General features: G+C 44.6%; 1 pseudogene; it reads right to left on the bottom strand.

Moving 5' to 3' along the window:
- Positions 1-898: 898 nt before the first annotated feature.
- Positions 899-22,715, bottom strand: LOC147116175 (uncharacterized; annotated as a pseudogene).
- Positions 22,716-24,238: the final 1,523 nt, after the last annotated feature.

A 24,238-nucleotide genomic window follows, 5' to 3' on the forward strand; every position in this document is an offset into this window, starting at 1 on the left:
GCAAAGGATGATGCAATCTCTGCCTAGCTACATGCTGATGCTTTACCTCGGGGGCAGTCAACCAGGAGGATGCTTCTGGAGGAGCAGCAAAAAATGCGGGAGGATCTGGCATCTTTTCCAGGCATGATGTGCCTGATTGTAGGGAGAGTGGAGGAGTCCATCTCCAAATTGAGTAGCACCACATTGCAGGTGATGGCGATGATTTGCTCTTCCATGGAAATGGTGGCCACCTGCATGGATCAGCAAATGCGCCAGTGAAACGCGTGCAAGCTTGCTGTGAACAACAGCTTGAAGACTCTGATGGCAGTCATATCTAGGAGGGATACGAACGTAGATTTGGTCGTTCATCATCCCACTGATCTGCAGCAATGTACTCTCCATCTATTTTCTAGCAGGGAAGTGCGGGTGGGACATGAGAGGGATGACCGTGAAAGCATCATGGAAATGGGCACGCTGCTGAAAGCAGTCCCACTTCTCCCCCGTTGCTTCCACCTCTGTCACAGCCCTATGTGCTGCCTCAGATTGAGACCTACAGAGCCAGCAGGTAAGTTCATAGACTTATTCCAGATCGGAGGCATCCGCACGCAGGAAGTTTCCGATCACAAAATCCGATCCATTGTGTTGCAAAATGCACTTCAGAGAAATTATTAAATATGGCCTGTCCCGTAAGTGAAGTTATTTGGGAAAATATCCATATTTTAACAGCTTCAGAATTCCGAACAATCAAGCTGACATTGGCTGAGACCAGAAATATCAGATGGACTCGCCTTTGTTTCTCTGTAAATATGTCCTGACACCGCATTTACATGTTACATTTTCGTCTGGTGCTAAGCTAAATGTTTTCCAGCCAACGCTACATGGCAATGTAAATGCACACTTATGTAGCTCTAATTATTTTTCAGGCTCTCGGCACATTAGCCATGTTAGAAACCTCAACAATTAAGATAATTTTAGCTGGATCCATGATTCTGAGGTGAGACTCTTGACACATATAAACAGCACCGCTCTGGAAGGGCTGTGTCTCCTTCTAAAGGCTAGAAACTTCATACTATCCGTTCATTTCAACTTTGTGCTTGTCGCTTTGCTGATCAAAATCTCAATCCCATCTTTTTCCAAGTGAGGATGAGAGTCACGGGTAAAACTCAACTGCGTTGGACACGGGATTCAGAGCAGATGTATTTCCTTCAGGTACTTTGGGGAAAATCCTCAGCGGAGTTGGCGGAACTGTAGAAAAAATCAGCTAAGAAACAGTATTTGATCAATTTTGTACTTGAGTGTATCAATTATCTTCTCTTTATTTGGAGCCCTTAACCAGGATAGCACTTATGTGTCTTAGTGTTGAATGACTGCGGCGAAATTGTATTCAGTTCATAAAAAATAATTAACCAAGTTAACAGTGAAGCGATAATTATAGTCCTAGTCCTTTTGGGCTACCCCAGATCAGACGTATTCCCAGACGCTCACCTTAAACTTAAGTTAGAGATAGCTGAATTCCATAAGATGCTTAAATGGGTCAAAAGGAAAGGAACGACCAAAGAAGTTACTGTCCTCCAGAGAGCACTTTTAATATGTTGAACTAGGCTGTAACCTTCCAGATATTATGAGGGTCTGGAATCACCCCCAGAATTCTGCAACACCGCACAAAAGAGTGTACAGAATGTTTGGGTTCGTGAGTCTACACAGAATTACTCTTTGAGACTATTCTATAGGGGGAGAAATTGGGTATAGCCCCGTTTGGGGCGTTAGAATTGGTGCTCTGCAAATTTTATCACCAGGTGCAACTTATCGCCACCTCGAGCGATATTGGGTTGCTGTACCCCTAAAGGTGATTGCGGCATTGATTCAGGCACTGCATGGGAGTCTTAAGGCGCTAACCCGGCGGCGCTACTCACTATGTCAGCGGCTGGGCGCAGCGCAGGTGCTGTCAATAATTGATTACCCTGAGACATGTTGGCGTCAACCAGCTCTTAAAGGGGCGGGTCAATTAGGGGCAGCTGTCACATTCTGCACCTTGTAGGCCTCAAAATCAGCACTGTGCTTTCTGTGGCGTTCCAAACTTTGAACATATGGAGAGCGCGAGGCAGAGAGCGGAGCGCTTTGCCGATGGGGCATTAGATGCTTTGGCTGGCGAAGTGGAGCGCCAGCGAGCTGTGCTGTACCCCGACAATGGCAGGAGGCCTCATTAGAGCGAGTACCACAGGGCTTGGAGGGAAGTTTGTCAAAGAGTAACCTCAACCAGCGTAGTGGCCAGGACTCCTGTGCAATGCAGGAAGAAGTTCAATGACCTCACTCGGGTCGTTAGGGTGAGTGCCTTTTTCGCCATCTTCTTCATCCCTCCATCTGCACCTGACATTATGACCAGAGGGTGCGAGAAGCCCCAATGGCCATCTGTCAGCCAGCACCCATGGCCCTTTCTGGAAACACACACGCACATTCAGCTCAATGCAAAATGGAAGGGCAATCTATTCTATCATGGGGGGCATGTGATGTTAGCTCAATGCATAATTGAAGGGCTATTCTAACATGGGGGCATGTGATGTCAGCTCAATGCATAATGGAAGGGCTATTCTGCCATGGGGGGCATGTGATCTCAGGTCAATACATAATGGATGGGCTATTCTTCCATGGGGGCATGTGATGTCAGCTCAATGCTTAATGGAAGGGCTATTCTACCATGGGGTTATGTGATGTCAGCTCAGCCCAGCATGTTTCATCACTCCCTGTCCTTTCTCCTGCAGGCCAAGCTGGCCAGGAACCAGAGGGAGCAGCTTCACACCAGAGGAGGCCCTCCTCAGCTGCAGACACTGACAGACCTGGAGGAACGAGTCCACCAGATTGTTGGAGGCTGGATGACTGGTCCTATCACCACTGGAGCTGCCGACCCCATTGTGCACAGTGAAGGTAAGGTCATCACCTTTTTGAACTCTCTCCTTCCACTTCTCCCCTAACCAGCATGCTTTTTCACTCTGGACCCATGTCAGAGCATTGCAGCACACATGCATCCATTGCTGCCACCCTGTCCTTTCGCTAAAGCCACTCTTCAACCTCCCTGCTTTCAGATGCTGCATCAACAGCTCGGGAGCCAGGCCCTCAAGCTGCCACTGCCACGGACGGCGGAGGCGACGAGCAGGAGGAAGCTGGACCATCCCTGCCACCCTAAGGCGAGCCAGCCCCTCTGCAGACTGGGGAGACTACTTCCCTGGAGGGGAGCGGGGGGGAATGCACTGAGGAGGAAGCAGTTCCAGGAACCAGCGGGCTGCAGCAACACAAGTGTGGTAGGGAAGCTCGGGGGCCATCTCCCCGGAGGGCGAGTCAGGCCGTGAGTACTGCTGCACAGAGCGCAGAAGATTTGCGTTCCCTCGCAGAAATGAGTGGCCAGGCTCGCCTCAGGCAAACTGAGCTCATGGCTGCAGTGGCAAGCATGAGTGAATCCATCGAGACACTGGCAAGGAGTATCCAAGACTTCGGGGCAGCACAGGCAAGGAGTGCACAGGACTTCGGGGCAGCACAGGCAACGGGTGCGCAGGACTTTGGGGCAGCACTGGAAAGGACTGTCCAGGACTTCGGGGCATCACTGGAAAGGACTGCCCACGGCTTCGGGGCAGCACTGGAAAGGACTGTCCAGGGCTTGACCGAAGAAGTGGAAAGGACTATCCCGGCATTCAGTGAAGCACTGGAAAGGACTGTCCAGGGCTTCACCGAAGCACTGGCACCTGCCACGCAAGTGCTGAGTGCTGCCACACATTCACTCGCTGGTCTCATGCAGATGTATATTGAGGCCACGCGACCAATGACTGCTGCCACCCTCACTGGAACAGGCGGGATTACCCAGGGCCCTTGCAGCACCACAGCAGATCATCAATCTGTGGACCAGACGATTGGTGCACATGCTGCGGTGCTGCCCCATCAGAGTGCCAGTGTGTCGGTCGACCAGGGAGCTGCTGTCCGCTCTCAGGATGTCAGCATTCCTGATGCCACCTCTGGCACGTCTCCACTGCAGCTGCCATCACCTGCAGGACAGTCTGCTTCCACCCATGCACGGTTGGAGCAGTCAGCATCCGGGCCCTCCAAGCGAGAGGCCATCCAGGACGTCCCTCAGGGGCATCTGTGCTTTCAGACAGCCAGCAGGCCTCCCCCAGCCTTGATGCAGCCACTGGGGTCCCATTACAGAGAGCTGCAGGAAGGGAAGGGGCCGATCTCGCAAGAGAAGTAGACCACCATCAAGTGGGAAAGAGTAGAAGGTGCAGCTGAGATGTATTATTTGTAGAAATCAAGGCCGTGGATGTTTGTCTGCATGTAAGTAATGTTTTGGGTAGTCTCCCGGGTGTGCGAGTCACTTATGTGTTACTGTGTTCGTTTTGATTTCTGTTGCCATTGCTTTGTCATGTTGGAAGTAAGCACATTGATCAAAATAAACAACTTTTTAAATTTACATTGGGCATGTCTGATATTTACATTCACTGCCCTTCATAGGCTTTGGGTTATCCGGACGGTTCCATTCCTCCACATCGAATGCCACCAAGCATTCCATCAGAGGGGCCTAGAAGCGGCTTGTTATCAGCCTCTGACGGGCGGCCCTTCCAGTTTGTACCTCCCTCCCATCTTGGTCCTCCTCCTCTTCCTCCTCCTCCTCCTCCTCCTCCTCCGCTGGTGCTTCAATGGCTGATGGCATTGGCTGGGTGCATAGGATGGCGAGGTTATGCAGCAAGCAACAGACTATGACAAAGTGGGAGACTCACTCTGGTGAGTACTGCAAGGCACCCCAGAATGGTCCAGACAGCGGAACCACTGCTTCAGCACACTGATTGTGTGCTCCACAATGTTCCTCGTTACCTGATGGCTCGCATTGAAGCGTGCTTCAGCAGGAGTGCTGGGCAAACGGAGCGGTGTCATCAGCCATGGGCACCGAGGATAGCAATTGTCACCGAGAAGCCACACTCCTGGGTGAGCCGGGCCTCGAATAGGTCTGCAAATGAAGTCTGGCACAGGATGAAGGTGTCTTGGCTATTGCCTGCGAGGATCAGTTGTCGGTGGTCACAGACCAGCTGAACATTCAAGGAATGGAACCTCTTGCGGTTGCAGAACTCCTCCAGATTCAAAACAGGCACCCGCAAAGCCACGTGCGTGCAGTCAATCGCGCCCTGCACCATGGGGAAGGCCGCTATTGCTGTGAAGCCCTCTGCACACTCCCGCTGCTTCTCCAGTGCCACAGGGAAGGAGATGTATGCTGCTTCCTTTTAAATAGGGCATCTGTTACTTGACGGATGCAGCAATGCACCGCAAACTGCGATATGTTAGTGATGTCCCCAGTTGCGGCCAGGAAGGAGCCGCTCGCATAGAAATTCAGGGCAACAGTCTTCTTGACAGCCACCGACATAGAGGTCCTGCACCTTATCTGAGGCTGCAGATCTGGCTGATGCAGGTGGCACAGCTCAGTCACCAGCTCCTTTCTGAAGCGCAGCCTTCTAAAGCACTGCTCCTCTGACATGTTGAAGTAAGAGAACTGCTGTTGGAAAACCCTGGCAACGTATGGTCTGGTGTGGCGATGTCTGTTGGCCCTCCTCCGTCTGGCCATTCCTGCCCCTCTCTCCCTCCATCTCTGTGCCCTTTCCAGATGGTTCAGCAGCAGGACATTCCCCTCCAATGCAGCCCCCATAATAATAGTGTGCAAGAAATTGTAAACGTTGTTAATGCTCACCAGCAGCAAGGTGATGGTCAAAAGGCTGAATTTCTTCTGGCCAGCGCTGGCTCACTGGTGCAATGGCTCTCAGAGTGCAGCTCAGCAACTCTGTGAAAATCTCGAGGAAGTTGTGCTCCCAAAATGGCTGCCGCTTTTATACCAGTTCAGTCCCCTTTAAAGAGCGCCCCCCTAGCCCGAGAGTGACTGGGGAACACTCCAGTTAAGCAGTCCTTATTAGCACCAGGCGGAACGGAGGGAGGCAACACTGAATTTCCGTTCCGGGGCGCCGAAAAGGTGTTGCACACTGAAATGACGTTATTATCAGCCTGCGCCCGCGAGCGGGCGCCCGCGCAAATTGCCCACTCAATATGGGAGGAGGCGCTGGGTGCACTGCGCCCGGCTGAAAGTTGGCTAACACCCCACTACTCGGCCTCTTTAGTCACTAATTTGAGGTGCTGCCAACCGAATTTCTCCCCATATAGTTTTATTTAATTGCTGACATTCAGTTAACATCTGTTGAATCAATCGCAACATTATCAATTCAAAATACAATTAGCTTACATTTCTTATTTTTCAGAGATCCTTATTCTCAATTATTTACTTCATTACATTTTTAATTACTTAATTATATCTAAATCCAGAACATCCACCAAAATGAATCTGACTTCCCGAGACACATAGTTAAGACGTACAGAGATGCCTCTGGAATGTTAAGAAATGCCCGGCCCGTTCAACGTGTTCTGTCTGTCTGTATTGAAAAGCTCGATCTTTATACTTTTTTGCAATGGTTTTTACTCTTTGAAGTCTCTTGTGATGTAAGCTAATTGTCTTATTCATTCTCTCTTTTGAATGCTTCTATTACTTATCGTCATTTCAGCTTTTGCTCTTAGACATCTGTCTCTTGTTTAAGTCTTTCAAATACGCATCATAAAATAGCTATTATTGATTTATCTCCTTGATGTAATTCTTATTATCAGACATTGTGTCTCCGTGGTTTTCCACATTCAACACAAAAATAATGCAATTGCTTGGTGTCTCTATGGAAGTTATATTTTCAAAGCCTTCTTGTTGGTATGGTTGTTACTATATGTAAATCAAAACCACTTTAACTGTGTGTTTACTTGTTTTCCAACTATCTCAATTGGTTACATATTTAATCTGATGGTTCCTGTTTTCCGAGTTTAACATAAAACTATTTGACCAGCAGATGTTTCTTTTACGTGATGCCATGTTTTGAAAGGCACACGCCTCTTTTAATATTTGTATTTCTGTTCCAAAATGTTAGCTCTTAACACTTAAACTGGGCATTCTCATTATGTTCGTTCCAAACTCTAGACTCTTCAGAAGCAAGTCTTTGCTTTTCAATAGGGTCTTAGTTTTTGGTCAATATCCCTTTCCCATTTCAAAGCCTCCTTACAACTTTATTATCAACTGATCTTTATCCCAGAAGCCTGTATTCTGTTTACAGCCGTGTCTGCTGAGACTTGTGTCTTTAAAACCCAGTATGTCTTTTATTAATAATATCAGAATTCTGTTCATGGTATGGTTTATTTATCTGAATCATGGCTATTCCTTCACAACTGTTCATTTCAAGCGCAATTTAATTTATGTTCGAGGAACTTTTACTGCATAACATAAATTTGTATCAATAGGAAGTGACATAAATGTCTGTTCAAATGTCCCTTGTATATTGTATTGTTATAATTTGATAGTATTGTGAAAAGTTCAGTAGTTGTAAATCTATTATAATTTTCCAAATTTGCATTTTGTTGATTTTTCAGGTAACTGTCATAGTTGCTGTGCAATTCTACATTATATATTCTGAATAAATTTCAATCAAATCCATCACAATATAAATAGTAAATATGTTATATTATGAAGTATTTAATATCCTCTACTGAAAAGTATATGTTATACCATCCACCTATATTACAGTATATATATATTCAATATATTTTATATAAAGATAATAAAATGTTAAGTTTATCACAGTATTAAATTGTATATATGTTTTAGTATCTATATTAAACACGTTGCAACATAAAGTGTTAAATATTTCCTAGTATTAAATAATAACGTTAGTATAAAACAATAAAATGGTAAAAAATATATAAAAAAGACAGCAACTTTATAAGATAGCAAATTGTTGCAGCATAAAACAGCAAACATGTTGCTGTATAAAAGTAAAAATATGTGGCATTATTAAATAACAAATACGTTGCTGTGTAAAATATCATACATGTTGATGTTTTAAGTAGCTAACATGATTCATTTGAAAGTAGCAATTAAGTTGCATTATAAAATAACAAATACGCTGCAGATTTAAATAGCTAATTTGTTCCTTACAAAATATCCAATATCTTGCAGTATATAATAAACAATAAGTTACATTATTAATTAACCAATGCGTTGCAGCATCAAATGTCAAATACGTTGCAGATTTAAATACTAAATATGTTATAGCATAAAACATCAAATATGTTGCATTATAAAATAGCTGATATGTTGCATTATAATATAGCCAAAATGTTGCAGCATCAAATATCGAATATGTAGCAGTACAAAATAGTAAATATGTTACGGTATAAAATTGAAAATAATATGTAATATGAGAAGATAAACCGTGATCGCAGAGGTTATTTCGAATGTTTTGGCCCATTGTGCACACACCATTAGTGCCTTTAGTACATAGCGGATCCTTTTAATTTAGCATGGAAATTGCCAGCAGAAGTCAATTGCATGTGGGGAGATATCTACCCGGCATATCCTGCATCTTCCTCCAGAGGTTATTGAGCACAATCGCAGATCGGTTTGCAAACAAAATTTGTGTCCAGGTGATGTTATATTCCGTGGCAGCTGTATTTTCGCGTTTGACATCGCTAGAACTGATCGAGGACAAACCAATATCACTTGCCTTTAGGCTGTGGGCTACAGCTTGGTGGTTCAGAGAGGGAAGCATCTGCTATTACAATGTGGAACACGGGTATGTTTCTAGAGGCTGAATATTTTTATATATATGCCCACCTGAAGTTATATTAGACATTGGCCCAGAAATTAGGTTCAGGGGCTTGCCGCGCGTGCAAGCCCCAGATGTGCACTTACCCGGCACGCCTGCCGTTCTGCTCCAGGACGCTTGTAATTCCTGTTTTCAGTTGATGCCTCCCGGGCAGCGTCTGACGTCACGCCGCCCAGGAGTGCAGCCAACGCAAAGCCTCGAGCTCGGAGTCTAAGTTGGACACGCCCCTTGAGGTCTCCTTAACATAGGCCACGCACCCAATTTTTAACACAAGCTGCAAAGCAATTTTACATGCAGAGCAGCATCTTAAATAAATGTTTTGTATTTTTATTAATCTTTAGGTAACTTTTATAAAGTTTTAAATACTTTAACATTATTTTGAAGAATGTAAAGTAGTTTTAAATAGCATTAAAGTGTAGTTATTTGGATGAGCTGGCTGGGATCACGTGAGCACTGGGCAACCAATGGGAGGTTGCAAAAGTTCATTCATGAGTATGATCACAATCATAATAATCATAATCATAATCAACTTTAATGTCATTGTTAGTGCACAAGTGCAGTACAACAAAATGTAGGCTTGCGGCTCCCGAGAGTGTACATTTAGATTAAGACATTTAAACATTCAACACACATTTGCCTTGTAATACATTAAAATAAACATAACCATAATAAAGTGCACTGGCAGATGCGCAGGCTTTAGAGTTTATTTGTGGAGTTCAGTAGGATGACAGCCCTGGGGAAGAAGCTGTTCCTAAATCTGGTTGTATGGGTGCGAATGCAGCTGTAGCATCTCCCAGACGGCAGGAGGGCTAACAGACTGTGGCTGGGGTGGGTAGGGTCTTTGATGATGGTCCATGACCTACATAAACAGCGTTTCTGGTACATGTGCTCTCTGGTCGGTAGCCGGGTGCCGGTAATGCATTGGGCAGTTTTGACGACCCGCTGCAGGGCTTTCTGGTCATAGTAGCTACAGCTGCCATACCATACTGTGATACAGTTCGTCAGGATGCTCTCTATTGTGCAGCAGTAAAAGTTAGAGAGGATTAGGGGTGACAGGTTACATCCCTTCAGCCTCCTTAGGAAATATAGGTGCTGCTGGGCCTTCTTCACCAGAGTGGAGGTATTAAGGGACCAGGAGAGGCCTTCTGTGATGTGGACTCCGAGGAACTTAAAGCTGTCCACCCTTTCCACTACAGCCCCATTGATGTGGATGGGGGTGTGACTTCTGCCTTTAGACTTCCTGAAGTCCACAATGATTTCTTTGGTTTTCTTGATGTTAAGGGCCAGGTTGTTATCGGCGCACCACTTCACGAGATGCTGGACCTCCTCCCTGTAGGCTGACTCATCATTGTTGGTGATCTGGCCTACTACCATGGTATCACCCGCAAACTTGATGATGGTGTTGGAACCATGAACAGCCACACAGTCGTGGGTGAAGAGGGAGTAGAGGAGGGGGCTCAGCACACATCCTTGTGGGGCCCCCGTGTTCAGGGTCAGGGGGAGGAGGTGTGGTTACCTAATTTGACAGACTGGGGTCTGTTTGTTAGGAAGTCCAGGGTTCAGTTGCAGAGGGAAGTGTTCAGGCCAAGAGTGTGGAGTTTGGTGGCCAACTTTTTGGGGACGATAGTGATGAATGCTGAGTTGTAGTCTATGAACAGCATTCTGATGTAGGTCTCTTTACCATCTAAGTCATTCAGTGCAGTGTAGAGCAGTTGTGATTGCATCCTCCATTGATCTGTTTGCACGATAGGCAAACTGGTGTTGGTCAAGAGAGGCAGTAACAGTGGCTTTGATGTGAGCCAGGACCAGTCTCTCGAAACACTTCATTATGATGGGTGTGAGTACGACAGGTCGATAGTCGTTCAGGCACGTAGAAGAGCGTAGAAGAACTGTCAAACTCAAGAAAACTCAGGGCGCCCAAAACAGCACTTAAACTACAAATAAATTTAAAAAAACATCCCACTAAATAAATGAACTATGAATAACTGTAAAAAAAACTATTTTAAACAATTAACTAAATTTTTTAAAAAAATATTTTTTTCACAAATAGGGTCGAAAAATACAATTACCTTACTGTAAATTCTTTAAAAATAATAAAGCGGTGGAAAAAATGTTATAATTTTAAGTAATAGACCACTTACCTTAAAGAATGAAGTCCTTACGTCTCCTTTTTACATTCGTAAAAAGGAGAGGCCCTTACACACGCGCAAACCTGTGGAAAAAAAGGAATTTCAGCACGCATGCACAGACTCCTGCACGCACGCGTTCGTCCTCTGAACCCCTTGGTTCAGAGGACAGGAAATGCCGGTTTTCCACGCATGCGCTGTGCATGCTGAAATCCGGCACTTCCAACGGGCCCACGCGTGAGTACCCCGTCTGTACTCATGCGTTGGGACCGGAATTACTGTGTTTCTTTCCTGCTCCGTGCCAGATGACATCAGTTAATTTGACCGTGCGAACTCACATTGTTTGAAAAAAATCAACAAAATCTTTGAACATCATCGTAATTTTGTAATTTCAGCCTTTAGTTTGATGGTGGAGATATGTTAAAGCAGAGCGGCTGCGGCGCAGAATAAATTGGGGAGGTCATTAATCTTCCCTTTGGGTGTACAACATAATTTTGTACAACCATATCGGGCGTTGAAATATTGTGAATTAATTTTAGGGCTCATATTTCAAATGTGTGAAACAAAAAGGTGTCTTCTATTCTTTAACATAAATAATATGCCATGCAACTAAGCATGGCTTCGGTATTTAAAAAAAACGAAGAAAAAATTATCAGCATGTATAGTTGCAAATGTATAGTGCGGCTATTAGCCAGTGCACGCTCAGCATTTGTAAAACATCCCAATTTTTGAAATAACATAGGCATTCATCTGTTTATTTATAAATGAAGGGGCAGATCTTCAAATTGCTGCACGAGCGTATCACTGGTGTTCAGAGTGAGCCACTTTTATTGTCACAATAATTGGGTTGTTTCGACGATGCAAGCATAATATTAACTATTTATTTAAATTATTTAGAAATTAGAGGCCCGGTTTTTCACTTCCATCGACTTCAACGGGTTAGGTATTCAGTGAAGCTGCTGGGCGGAAAATTGAACACTAGGCCCAATATATCACTGCTGAAATATCCAGCACCCATACTTATTTTGAAATATCGGACATTTGATATTGCTTTCAACACCCAGTTTCACTTACCGGATACATTGATCATTGAGCCTGTTCCATTTACAATCCTGCTTCCCAGGTTTCTCACTCCGCAGTAATAGGTTCCACAGTCCGGCACACTGATGTTCAGGAGATGAAAGGCAACTCCTCCTTGGTAAAAAGCAGAAATATTTTCCTGCTGTCGGAGGCTGTTTGCAGAATGATACTATCTCCAAGTTATCAACAATAAACACTCGCATCTGAGTTATCTTGAAAAATGGTGAATGTGCAATAGAAGGTAATGTTTTCACCACGAGCACACTCATGCATTCGGGATCTTGGGAGACTCGGAACTGAGCGTCAATAGCAACTGTTAGGAAGCACAACCATAATTATAAATGAAACATGAAAATGGAATGCACTGGTCAAATTATGGATGGAGAAAGAGAGAGGAGAGTGAGGGGGAGCAAAAGAACAACAGAAAATACCTGTGCACATAATCCCCAAGAGCCTTATGGAAGACTACATTGCGGAACTGTGTGCCAGATAAACGTGGTAGAAAATAACCTTCTGGAAATAGGAAGCTTGGTGTTAGCTTCTTTACTTGATGGTAGCTCATCAATATATACAAATTGTCTATTACCTGAGATGAAGAGTTATTTCATATGCACTGACATCTCTACGGCCTATCCCTGCAGCGTCATGCGCAAATATCTCAGAAACAACAACCCAGAGAATACTGGAACCTCTTAACAGGTCGCTCAGGATCTGAGGAGAAATCACACGAGTCACCGTTCTGGGCGTAAAACTTCCTCAGAACTGGAAAAACGAGCAACATTTAAATAGCATAAGACCAACAGGAAAAAGGTTGAAATAGAATCGCACCAGAGAAACAGAATGGGGCAGTAATTCGGGTCGGTGGCTTGGCGCGCGTGCAAGCCCCCGATATGCACTTACCCGACGCGCCTGCCGTTCACCTCCAGGGACGCCTGGAATAACATTTTGAAACAGAAGAATCCCGGGCAGCGTTTGACGTCACGCCGCCCAGGAGTGCAGCCAGCGCGAAGCCTGGAGCGCGCTGTGCAAGTGAGACACGCCCCTTAAGGTCTCATTGTAGTAGGACATGCCCCCAATCTGTCCAAGCAGCTGCAGAGGACTTTGCAGTTACACAGCTGCAGGGAAAGTAAGGTATCTGCTATTTTATGAATGTTTTGTGAACTTTTATAAAATTTTAAGAACGTTTACATTATTTTGAAGAATCTGAAGTAGTTTTAAACAGAATTAAAGCAATTTAAAGACTTTTAAAAGCCCTAAAAGAATTTTTTTAATTCCATTTATTTATTTAGCAATGTCGTCGTCATACGTGTCTTCACACTGTTCCCTTTGGGGACATGTATGAAGTGGTGGAAGGATTTATGGCCGTGATTAGTGCTCATTCCGTGACCGTAACCATCTTTGAACCAGCCATTAGGGTGGTTAGTCCTATGGCGGGAGGGTTTTACGGGCTCCCACAAGCTATACAAGGAGGGGGGCCACCAAAACCCACGGACGCAAATATCCCGCTGGATGTCAACCCAGAATTTAGAGCCGGAGCTCCAACTCCACTTGCCGGGACTCTGTGGAGCGGGGTTCGAAACCCTATCCCGTCTGGCCCAGCGCCGGGGATCCTACCGCTACGCCAAAGGCCCAATCCGATTAGCAACGTGAAATGTCAGGAATGAGCACAATTCACGGCATTAAAAGAACTCACAATTGAACTGATGACGACCTCAGCAATCTCCTCAATGAGGTGGAGGCGCAGCGCCTGCTCATCATTGGTAATGAGAAGTCAAAGGCGCCGCAAAAAGGACAGATGATAGCTTGGTCTTTCAAGTGGCAGCATAGGGCTCCAGTCACGGGGAGGGAAAAGGCGCAGGAAACGTATGGGTGTCACCTTTTGCGCGGAGTGGGCCTTTTGCATAGCGGTAAGCATCCCCGCCACTGGGCCAGAAGGAGTAGGGTTTCGAACCCCGTTCCAGACAGTCCCGGCAAGTGGAGTCGGAGCTCCAACTATAAATTCTGGGTGGACATCCAGTGGGATACTTGCGTCCGCGGGTGTGGGTGGCCCCCCCCCTCAAATGGGTTGTGGGAGCCCGTAAAACCCTCACACCATAGGACAAACCACCCTAATGGCTGGTATAAAGATGGTTATGGTCACGGAAGGAGTGTTAGCATGGCCAGAAATCCTTCCACCACTTCATACAGTTCCCGAAAGGGAACAGTGTGAGGATACGTACAATGATGACCTCTTGCGCAATGCACCTCCTTGGACCCTCAGTCGCAGATGCGAGGGGGCAAATCGTGCAATTGTTACATTTTTCATTTTATTGACATGTAAAATGTTGGCCCAGTAATTCCTTTCCAAACGCGCGAGTACGGTCGGGGTACTTACACGTCTGGCCGGAGGAAATGCCGCTTTTCAGCATGCACAGCACATGCGGGGAAAACCGGCATTTCCAGTCCTCTGAACGAAGGGGTTCAGAGGCAGAACACGTGCGACTGTACAGGCAGCGCGTGCGCAGTAAAATTCGCCGCTTTCATTCATGCTTTCAGTGATGTCAAGTCCTTACAACTTACACATGAAAAAAGCATGAGTACAGTTGCTACAGAGGCTGCGGAGGAAGATATTTCTTATCGTGGAGCTTCTGAAAGGCAATATTTTTGTTTGGGAAAGGGAGGAAAGTTAATTTAAGAAATGCTGAGGTAAGTTTTAAAGTTTATTTTTGTTTTTTAAAACAGGTTTTCAGTACTGTAGGTAGAAGGATCAATTGTGGCTATGTGAATTGAATTTGCTGTGTTTATTAAATGTAAAAATGACTCCAACATTTTTAAGAAAGAAACTTTTCATCAGTAATATATTCTTTTAAGTAATTATGTATGTATGTCTGTATATATTCCATTGCGTGTATGTATATATTCCTTTACTTATGTGTATGAATGTATGTATTTAATTATGAATTTCAGAGAAAGTAACTTATTGGAAAATCATAATTAAAATTATACATTCATACACATAAGTAAAGGAATATAAAACATACATACATATACATAAAGGAATATATGCGGACATACATACATAATTACTTATTACTGATGAAAAGTTTCTTTCTTAAAAGTGTTGGAAATGTTACATTACTCATTTTAGAACACTCATTTTCACATTCAATTCACACAGCCACAATTGCTCCTTCTACCTACCGTACTGATAACCCGTTTAAAAAAAAAAATTTAACTTTAAAACTTACCTCAGCATTTCTTAAAATAACTTTCCTCCCTTTCCCAAACAAAAATATTGCCTTTCAGAAGCTCCACGATAAAATATATATTCCTCCGCAGCCTTGGAGCAACTTTACACATGCTTTTTTCAAGTGTAACTTGTAATGACTTACCCTCATTGAATCCATGAATGAAATCGACGAAATTCACTGCGCAAGCGCTGCCTGTGCAGTCGCACGCGCTGTCCCTCTGAACCCCTTCGTTCAGAGGACTGGAAATGCCGGTTTTCTCTGCATGCGCTGTGCATGCTGAACACCGGCATTTCCTCTGGCCAGGCGCGTGAGTACACCGACCGTACTCACGCGTTCAGAGAGGAATTACTGGGCCATTACATAGTCAGAGCTTTAATGTCCTGGAATAACATTTCAATGGATGGAGTGATATTAATATGGAGTAATATGGAAAAGAAAGTCCAGCGAGGTGTAAAACGGGCGGCTGATCCTCTATCACCCGTTTGTCATCTTGTGATCTCTCTCGATTTGCTTGCTATCCTGAGCGGTTTATAAAGGGCGATTGTTACCATATCACCCATTTAATACTAGCGCCCATGGTCAAAATTGCATTAAAAGATAGAATCATAGAATCATGGACTCTTACAGGAAAGAAGGAGGCCATTAGGCTCTTCGTGCCTGTGCCAGTTCGTTTAAAGAGTTATCCAATTAGTCTCACTCTAATGTCACGTTCCTATTGCCATGGAACTTATTCCCCTTCAAGAATTTATCCAATTACCTTTTGAAAGTTATTATTGAATCTACCGCCACCGTCCTTTCAGTGTCATAACAACCAGCTGCATTAGATAAAAATCTTCTTGTCTCCCCTCTGGTTCGTTTGTCAATTACCTTCAATCTGGTTGCCAACCCTCCTCTCAGTGGAAACAGGTTCTCCGAAGTTACTCTTATCAAGATCTCATATAATTTTGAACAGCTCTATTAAATCCACGTTAACATTCTCTGCTATAGGGAGCAAAATCCAAGCTTGTCTAGCCTCTCCACATATCTGAAAGCGCTCACCCCTGGTTCTATTCTAGTAAATCTCCTCTGCATCCTGGCCTAGCCGCTTACCTAAAGTATGCTGACCAGAATAGCACACAGTACTCCAGCTAAGACCTAATCAGTGATTCATAAAGGATTAGCATAACTTCCTTTCTTTTGCACTCTATGCCTCTATTCATAAAACCAAGGATCGCGTATGATTTTCTGAAAAGCATTACCAACTTGTCCTGCCACCTACACGTTTTGTAAAAAGAAAAAAACCTATTCCTTGCATATATATAGCGCCTTTCACGATCACCGCACGTCCCAAAGCACTTTAGAGCAAATGAAGTACTTTTTGGAGTGTAGTCACTGTTGTTATGTAGGAAATGCAGCAGTTAATCTGCACACACCAAGCTCCAACAAACAGCAATGTGATCATGACCAGATAATCTGTTTCAATTATGTTGATTGAGGGATAAATATTGGCCTGGACACCGGGGATAACTCCCTGTTGTCCCTCTAAATAGTGCCAATGGATTTTTACGTCCACCTGAGAGAGCAGGCAGGGCTTCCGGAAGACAGCACCTCAGGCAGTGCAAAGCTCCCTCACTACTGCATGGATTGTCAGCCCAGCTTTTTGTGCTCAAGTCACTGGAGTGGGGCTTGAACCCGCAAAGTTCAGTCTTCGCAATGAATATGCTACCAACGGTGCCACGGCTGACACTTATGTACGAAAAATGCAGGTCTCTCTCCTCCTGCACCCTATTTTAAATGTTACCATTTTGTTTATATTGCCTCTCCTCATACGTCCTTCCAAAATGGATCACTTCAGACCTCTTTGCATTTAAAATGAATCTGACATGTTTCTGACCATTTCACCAGTGTGTATATGTCCTCCTGAAGTCTGTTATTAAACCTTCAACTTTTCAGCACATTTCTGAGTTTCTTTTCATCTATAAACTTTGAAATAATTCTCTGTCTACCCAAGACTAGGTCATTAAAATTTATCAAAATAAGCAGTCCTAATAATGAACCCCGAGCAGGTACTAATGTATACATCCCTCCAGTCTGAATGGCAATATTCACAATTTCAACCACACTACCCTCATCAACATTTCCCTTCTACAAAGAATTCGATTAAATTTGTCAGACATGATTTCCCTTTAACAAATCCGTGTTGGATGTCATGTATTAATCATATTTTTCGAAGTGAGAATTAATTTTGGCCATGATAGTTTTCTCTAAAGGTTTCCACAGCAATGACATTAGTTTAACTGGTCTGTAAGTTACTGAGTTTATCCCTCTCCCCTTTTTTGGACAGTGGTGTAACATTTATATAACTCCAGTCAACTGTCACCAGATCCACATCCAAGGCAGGTTGAAAGATTGTGGCTATTTCTGTACTTACTTCCCCCAGCAACTTCGAATGCATCCCATCTGGATCAGCTGACTTTTTTGACTTTGAGCATTGCCAACTTTTTAAGTGACTGCTCTTTATCTAATTTTAAGCTATCTATTTTCCCTACCACCTCCTCCTTTATTCTGATATTGGAAGGAACGTTTTTTTTTGCATCCAGATGCAAATTATTCCTTTAGTAGCTCAGCCATGCCCTCGGCCTCCATAATAGATCCCTGGATCTGTTCCTAATCGGCCCAACCCTTCCTTTGAATATATCTTTAATATTTATATGTTTATTTTTCCTTTTTATGTTACCTGCTAATCTTTTCTCACAGACTCTCTTTGCCATGCGTGTTTGCTTACTCAGTTCTTCTTTGCACTTTCTCGATTCTCTACTGTATAATAGATTAGACCTTTACCATTAGCATCCTTTTCCTGTTTAATTATAATCTCCATCTTTTTATTCATCTAGGGAGATCCAGTTTTGAACTGTATTGTTTATTCATCTTTCTAAATTTGCTTGGAGATTTGTCCCTCCAGCTTCTTCCCACATTGGATCAATTATGAAATGTGCAGAAAGTCGAATCTTCTTAGGTTTACCACAAAATAAGAGGGGTTTTAAATTTCTATGCAGGAATCTGAGTCTCCGCTCCCTGACTCCAACTTTTGGTAATCCCACCTCCTTTTGCCACTGCATTATTGGCTGTCACTTTAACCAGAATGGCCCCACGTTCCCTCCTTAAACCGACTGCCTATTCACCTCTCTCTTCCGCTTTAATACCCTCATTAATACCTTCCACTTTGAGCAAGCTTTTGGTTACACTCTCTATTACTTCTTTCTATTCAGCTGCTATTTTTGAATACCTCTCTTTGCAGACCATTGGGGCGTTTTCCTAAGTTAATAGCACTGTATGAATGCAATTTGCTGTTGTAAATGACAAACAACGGGGCAAAGTCATTGCAACAGGGCTTCTTGCTAACAGGAGGAGTGTGGATAACCGTTCATGAAGAGCTATTGCTCAATAACTACAATTTCATAATTAAGAAACCGTGGTCTATGTTTACATATCCAGTGCAGCTTCAAACTTATCAACAGCACTGACCTTTCAAACTATTCACTTCTGCAATTACAGATCAGTTTCAGTGTAACCACTTCTACAAATAGAAAACGTTGCAGGTGTGCGTTTGAATGGTAAATGTTTTAATAACTAACATCTCTTTATGGTATACAATTTTGCGTGAGAACTGTGCGCATAACTTTGCAAGGTAAAAGACTGTTTGTGAATATGTCCGTGCCAATTAACACATCTGTTCGATAAATGTTAGTGAATTAATTGATCAACACTGCCAAACAGCAAAATATGTTATTGCGCAACTATAAATATACAAGGTGTGGCGATGCCGGTGTTGGACTGGGTTGGACAAATGTAGGAAGTCACACAACACCAGGTTATAGTCCAACAGCGTTATTTGAAATCACAAGCTTTCGGAGCGCTGCTCATTCGTCAGGTGAAGTGAGGAGAAGCATACAGGCACAGCATATATAGTCAGAGGAAACTGCCAGATGATTACAGGTAATCTTTCTAACTGCCCCTTATCACACCTCGGCAGAGAGATAATCACAGCAATCAAAGGTGTGAATGGTGTCCAAACAGATCAGTCAGGAAAACATTACATCAAAGAACAGTGAGGTGGGGTCACAAGGGGTCAAATGTTGCAGATGCTGGGGTCTGTATGAAAAACAGTAAAAAAATCAAAAAACTTTGCTAGAAATCACAGCATGTCCGGCCGCACCCGTGCAGAGAGAACAAGCCAAAAAGGACTTGCGTCTGGATGACTCTACGTCAGGTGCGGTTACATGTAGCATGACATGAACCCAAGATCCCGGTTGAGGCCATCCTCATGAGTGCGGAACTTGGCTATCAGTTTCTGCTTGAAGATTTTGCGTTGTTGTGTGTCTTGAAGGCCGCCTTGGAGAATGCTTACTCGAAGGTCGGAGGCTGAATGTCCTTGAATGCTGAAGTGTTCCCCGACTGGGAGGGAACACTCCTGCCTAGCGATTGTTGAGCGGTGTCCGCTGATCCGTTGTCGCAGTGTCTGCATGGTCTCGCCGATGTACCATGCTCCGGGGCATCCTTTCCTTCAATGTATGAGGTAGACAACATTGGCCGAGTCACATGAGTATGTACCATGTACCTGGTGGGTGGTGTCCTCACGTGTGATGATGGTATCTGTGTTGATAATCTGGCATGTATTGCAGAGGTTGCCGTGGCAGGGTTGTGTGGTGGCATGGTCGCTGTTCTCCTGAAAGCTGGGTAATTTGATGCGAACGATGGTCTGTTTGAGCTTAGGTGGCTGTTTGAAGGCGAGTAGTGGAGGTGTGTGGATGGCCTTAGCGAGGTGTTCGTCATCGTCCATGACATGTTGAAGGCTGCGGAGAACATGGCGTAGTTTCTCCGCTCTGGGGAAGTATTGGACGACGAAGGGTACTCTGTTGGTTGTGCCCCATGTTTGTCTTCTGAGGAGGTCTATGCAATTTTTCGCTGTGGCCCGTCGGAACTGTCGATCGATGAGTCGAGCGTCATATCCCGTTCTTACGAGGGCACACGAATCTCCATCTTGGACACATGAATCTCCATCAAAGACGAACATCTCAGCAGTTCAATCTACCGCAAGCCCACAGTCAACCTCACGATGCTCCACTTCTCCAGCTTCCAGCCTAACCACATTAAAGACGCCATCCCCTATGGTCAAGCCCTGTGAATACACAGGATCTGCTTAGACGAGGAGGAACACGATGGACACCTACAGACGCTGAAAGACGCCCTCATAAGAACAGGATATGATGCTCGACTCGTCGATCGACAGTTCCAATGGGCCACAGCGAAAAATCGCATACACCTCCTCAGAAGACAAAGACGGGACACAACCAACAAAGTACCCTTCGTTATCCAGTACTTCCCCGGATCAGAGAAACTATGCCATGTTCTCCGCAGCCTTCAACATGTCATCGACGATGACGAACACCTCGCTAAGTCCATCCCCACGCCTCCACTACTCGTCTTCAAACAGCCACCTAAGCTCAAACAGACCATCGTTCGCATCAAATTACCCAGCATTCAGGAGAACAGCGACCACGCCACCACACAACCCTGCCATGGCAACCTCTGCAAGACATGCCAGATCATCAACACAGATACCATCATCACATATGAGGAAACCACCCACCAGGTACATGGTACATACTCATGTGACTCGGCCAAAGTTGTCTACCACATACGTTGAAGGAAAGGATGCCCCGGAGCATGGTACATCGGCGAGACCATGCAGACACTGCGACAACGGATGAACAGACACTGCACAACAATCGCCAGGCAGGAGTGTTTCCTCCCAGTCGGGGAACACTTCAGCAGTCAACGACATTCAGCCTCCGAGCTTCGGGTAAGCATTCTCCAAGGCGGCCTTCGAGGCACACGACAATGAAAAATCTTCGAGCAGAAACTGATAGCCAAGTTCCGCACTCATGAGGACAGCCTCAACCGGGATCTTGGGTTCATGTCACACTACATGTAACCCCACCTGACATAGAGTCATCCAGACTCGAGTCGTTGTTGGCTTGTTCTCTCTGCACAGATGCGGCCGGACCGGCTATGATTTCCAGCAAAGTTTTTTGTTTTTTACTGTTTTTCATACAGGCCCCAGCATCTGCAACATTTGACCCCTTGTGACACCACCTCACTGTTCTTTGATGTAATGTTTTCCTGACTGACCTGTTTGGACACCATTCACACCTTTGATTGCTATGATTATCTCTCTGCCGAGGTATGATAAGGGGCAGTTTGAATGATTACCTGTAATCATCTGGCAGTTTTCTCTGACTATATAGGCTGTGCCTGTATCCTTCTCTTCACTTCACCTGACGAAGGAGCAGCGCTCCGAATGCTTGTGATTTCAAATAAAGCTGTTGGACTATAACCTGGTGTTGTGTGACTTCTTACATAAATATACAATGCATGTTTCCATCAGACATACCAGTTTTTCCTTGTAGTTTAATTTCCGTTTGTTTAGCATTCATTTTGCGCCAAGCAACAGTTTTCAGTTTTCCCTAAACATCTCTCAGAGCTTTACATAAATACATTTTCAGTGCAGAGGATTTTTGCCCAGGTGTTTCCCGTTAAACTCTATATTAGATCCCACGGCCATAGCTATTGGTCCAATTGTGAGGAACGTCAGATCTGGAAGAAGATGTAGGCTAGGCTGGAGGCTCATGTGGCTAACTCGCTGAGTGCTGAGAGGAGGAGACAGCGCACTCTACAGCTGGGATAGAAAAAAAAATGAAAGATTTAGATTTATATTGTGCCTTTCACAACCACCTGTCTCCAAGCACTTTACAGCCAATGAAGTACTTTTGGAGTGTAGTCAATGTTGTAATGTGGGAAAATCGGCAGCCAATTTACGCACAACCTGCTCCCACAAACAGCACTCTGATAATGACCAGATAATCAGCTTCTGTTATGTTGATCGAAGGATAAACATTGGCGAGGAGACTGGGAAAACTCTTCTGCTCTTTTTCGAAATAGTGCCATGGCATCTTTACATCCACCTGAGAGAATAGATGGTGTTTTGATTAAATGACTCATCCAAAAGTCAGCACCTCCGACAGTGCAGCTCTCCATCAGTGCTGTCTGGAGTGTCATCCTAGATTTATGTTGTCAGGTCCCTGGAGTGAGATTTGAATCCACATTTTTCTGACCCAGAATACAGAGTGCTACCCAGTGAGCCGCAGCTGACACTGGGAACCGAATCGAATCATAGAGAGGATTATAAATTCTAAAAACAGTTCGGGTTGGGGCGGTGGGAGGTTAAGCTATGATAGAGCAATTTTTGGCGGGTCAGTGGGCGCATTTGGTGGTGTGTCAGGTGGGATTTTTTTTGACAGCTCCCATTGTATAGCTGTTAACTTTCCAAGGTCAGAAGCTGTTGCTTACTGCATTTGGAAGACAGATTGAACTTCATGCAGCGTGCAAGTGTTTGGAGCAAACACGGTGGAGACAGTTTGGTCAGAATATTTACATTGATGAGAGTGCGGGTTTGTGAGTGGTGGATAGTTAAAAGTGCAATAATTGTCAGCATGTTGGGAAGCTGCCTTCAAGCCGCCACATTCCATTTATACCTGCGGCATGTTTCGCAGCACACCAGAGATCTGCTAGGGAGAGGTGGTTAATCTAATTCAAGTATTTGAGAATTCGTTAACACGCCAATAAAAGGCATTCAAACCTGATGTAACAGATTTCAATGGCTGTACACGGGATTCATGGGATTCCTGAACCCCGCCCGTGAAAGGAAGGTGGGAGCAGAGTGGATATTGTGCGAATTGAAAAATTGACAGTTGAAAAAAATCACAAATTCTCACACCTCACACCTGCGTCCATGCCTAAGGGAAACGCATTTGCTGACACCATTCTTCTCCGAATTTGCTCTCACGAGATATCAGGTGATGTCTACAAATACAGAAGCCACCCTCCCCACATTGGAAGTCAATCTCATTACATTGAGCTCTGTGCCTCCAATCTCCACTTCATCTGGCATCTATGAGATGTGTGCCGATAATTCTGTATCAATTTGGACCTCAGATTAGGAACAAGACGCGCCCCAGCAGCAACACCAGCAGCAGCAGCCTTATCCTCACCGATCTGCTGTTCCACAGGCGAGAGGGGAAGAGCACGGGGTCACCTCACCAGAGGAGCTACTCCAAACACATTGTATATAGGCAAAGGATGAGCTGCTTGCACATTACTTAACAGCAGTTCCTCAGGAGGATAAAATTGTCGCTTCAAGTCATGGCAGACATTTGTGGCTTTCTACAAGAAGACCTGCTGCCAATTGAACTTATTGGACATGCCTTACCAGTGGCTGTCCAAGGTCACCACTGCCCTTAGCATCTTCACCTCAGGTTCCTTCCAGTGTTTTGCAGCAGACACTTGCAGGGTCTTACAGTCGACTGCACACAGAAGCATCACACAGGTGACATAAGAACATAAGAAATTGGAGTAGAATTAGCCATTCGGCTTACCAAGCCTGCTCCTCCATTCAGTAAGATTATAGTTGATCTGATCTTGGCCTCAACTCCGCTTTTCTGCCTATTCCCCATAACCTTTGACTCCACTGTAGTTCAAAAATCTGTCTAAAACAGCCTTGAACATGTTCAATGACTCAGCCTCCACAGCTCTCTGGGGTAGAAATTTCCAAAGATTCACGACCATCTGAGAGAAGAAAGCCCTCCTCATCTCCTTCTTAAATGGGCGAACTCTTATTCTGAAACTATACCCCCTAGTTATAGATTCCCCCACAAGGGTAAATATCCTCTCACCAATTACCTTTCAAGCCCCCTCAGAATCTTGTATGTTTCAATACGATCTCTTCTCATTGTTCAGAACTCCAATGAGTATAGGCCCAACCTACTTATGCTTTCCTCATAAGACATCCACTTCATCCCAGGAATCAACCTAGTGAAGCTTCTCTGAACTACCTCCCAACAAAGTATATCCCTCCTTAAATAAGGAGACCAAAAGTGTATGCAGTACTCGAGATGAATTCTCACCAATGCCCTCTGCAGTTGTAGCAAGACTTCCCTACTTTTACCTTCCACCGCTCTTGCAATAAAGGCCAACATTCCATTTGTCTTCTTAATTTAATGCAGTTCCT

This window comes from Somniosus microcephalus, chromosome 6 (genome assembly GCF_052327205.1).
Source record: "Somniosus microcephalus isolate GS21.2 chromosome 6, FLI_Smic_1.0, whole genome shotgun sequence".
Classification (NCBI taxonomy): domain Eukaryota; kingdom Metazoa; phylum Chordata; class Chondrichthyes; order Squaliformes; family Somniosidae; genus Somniosus; species Somniosus microcephalus.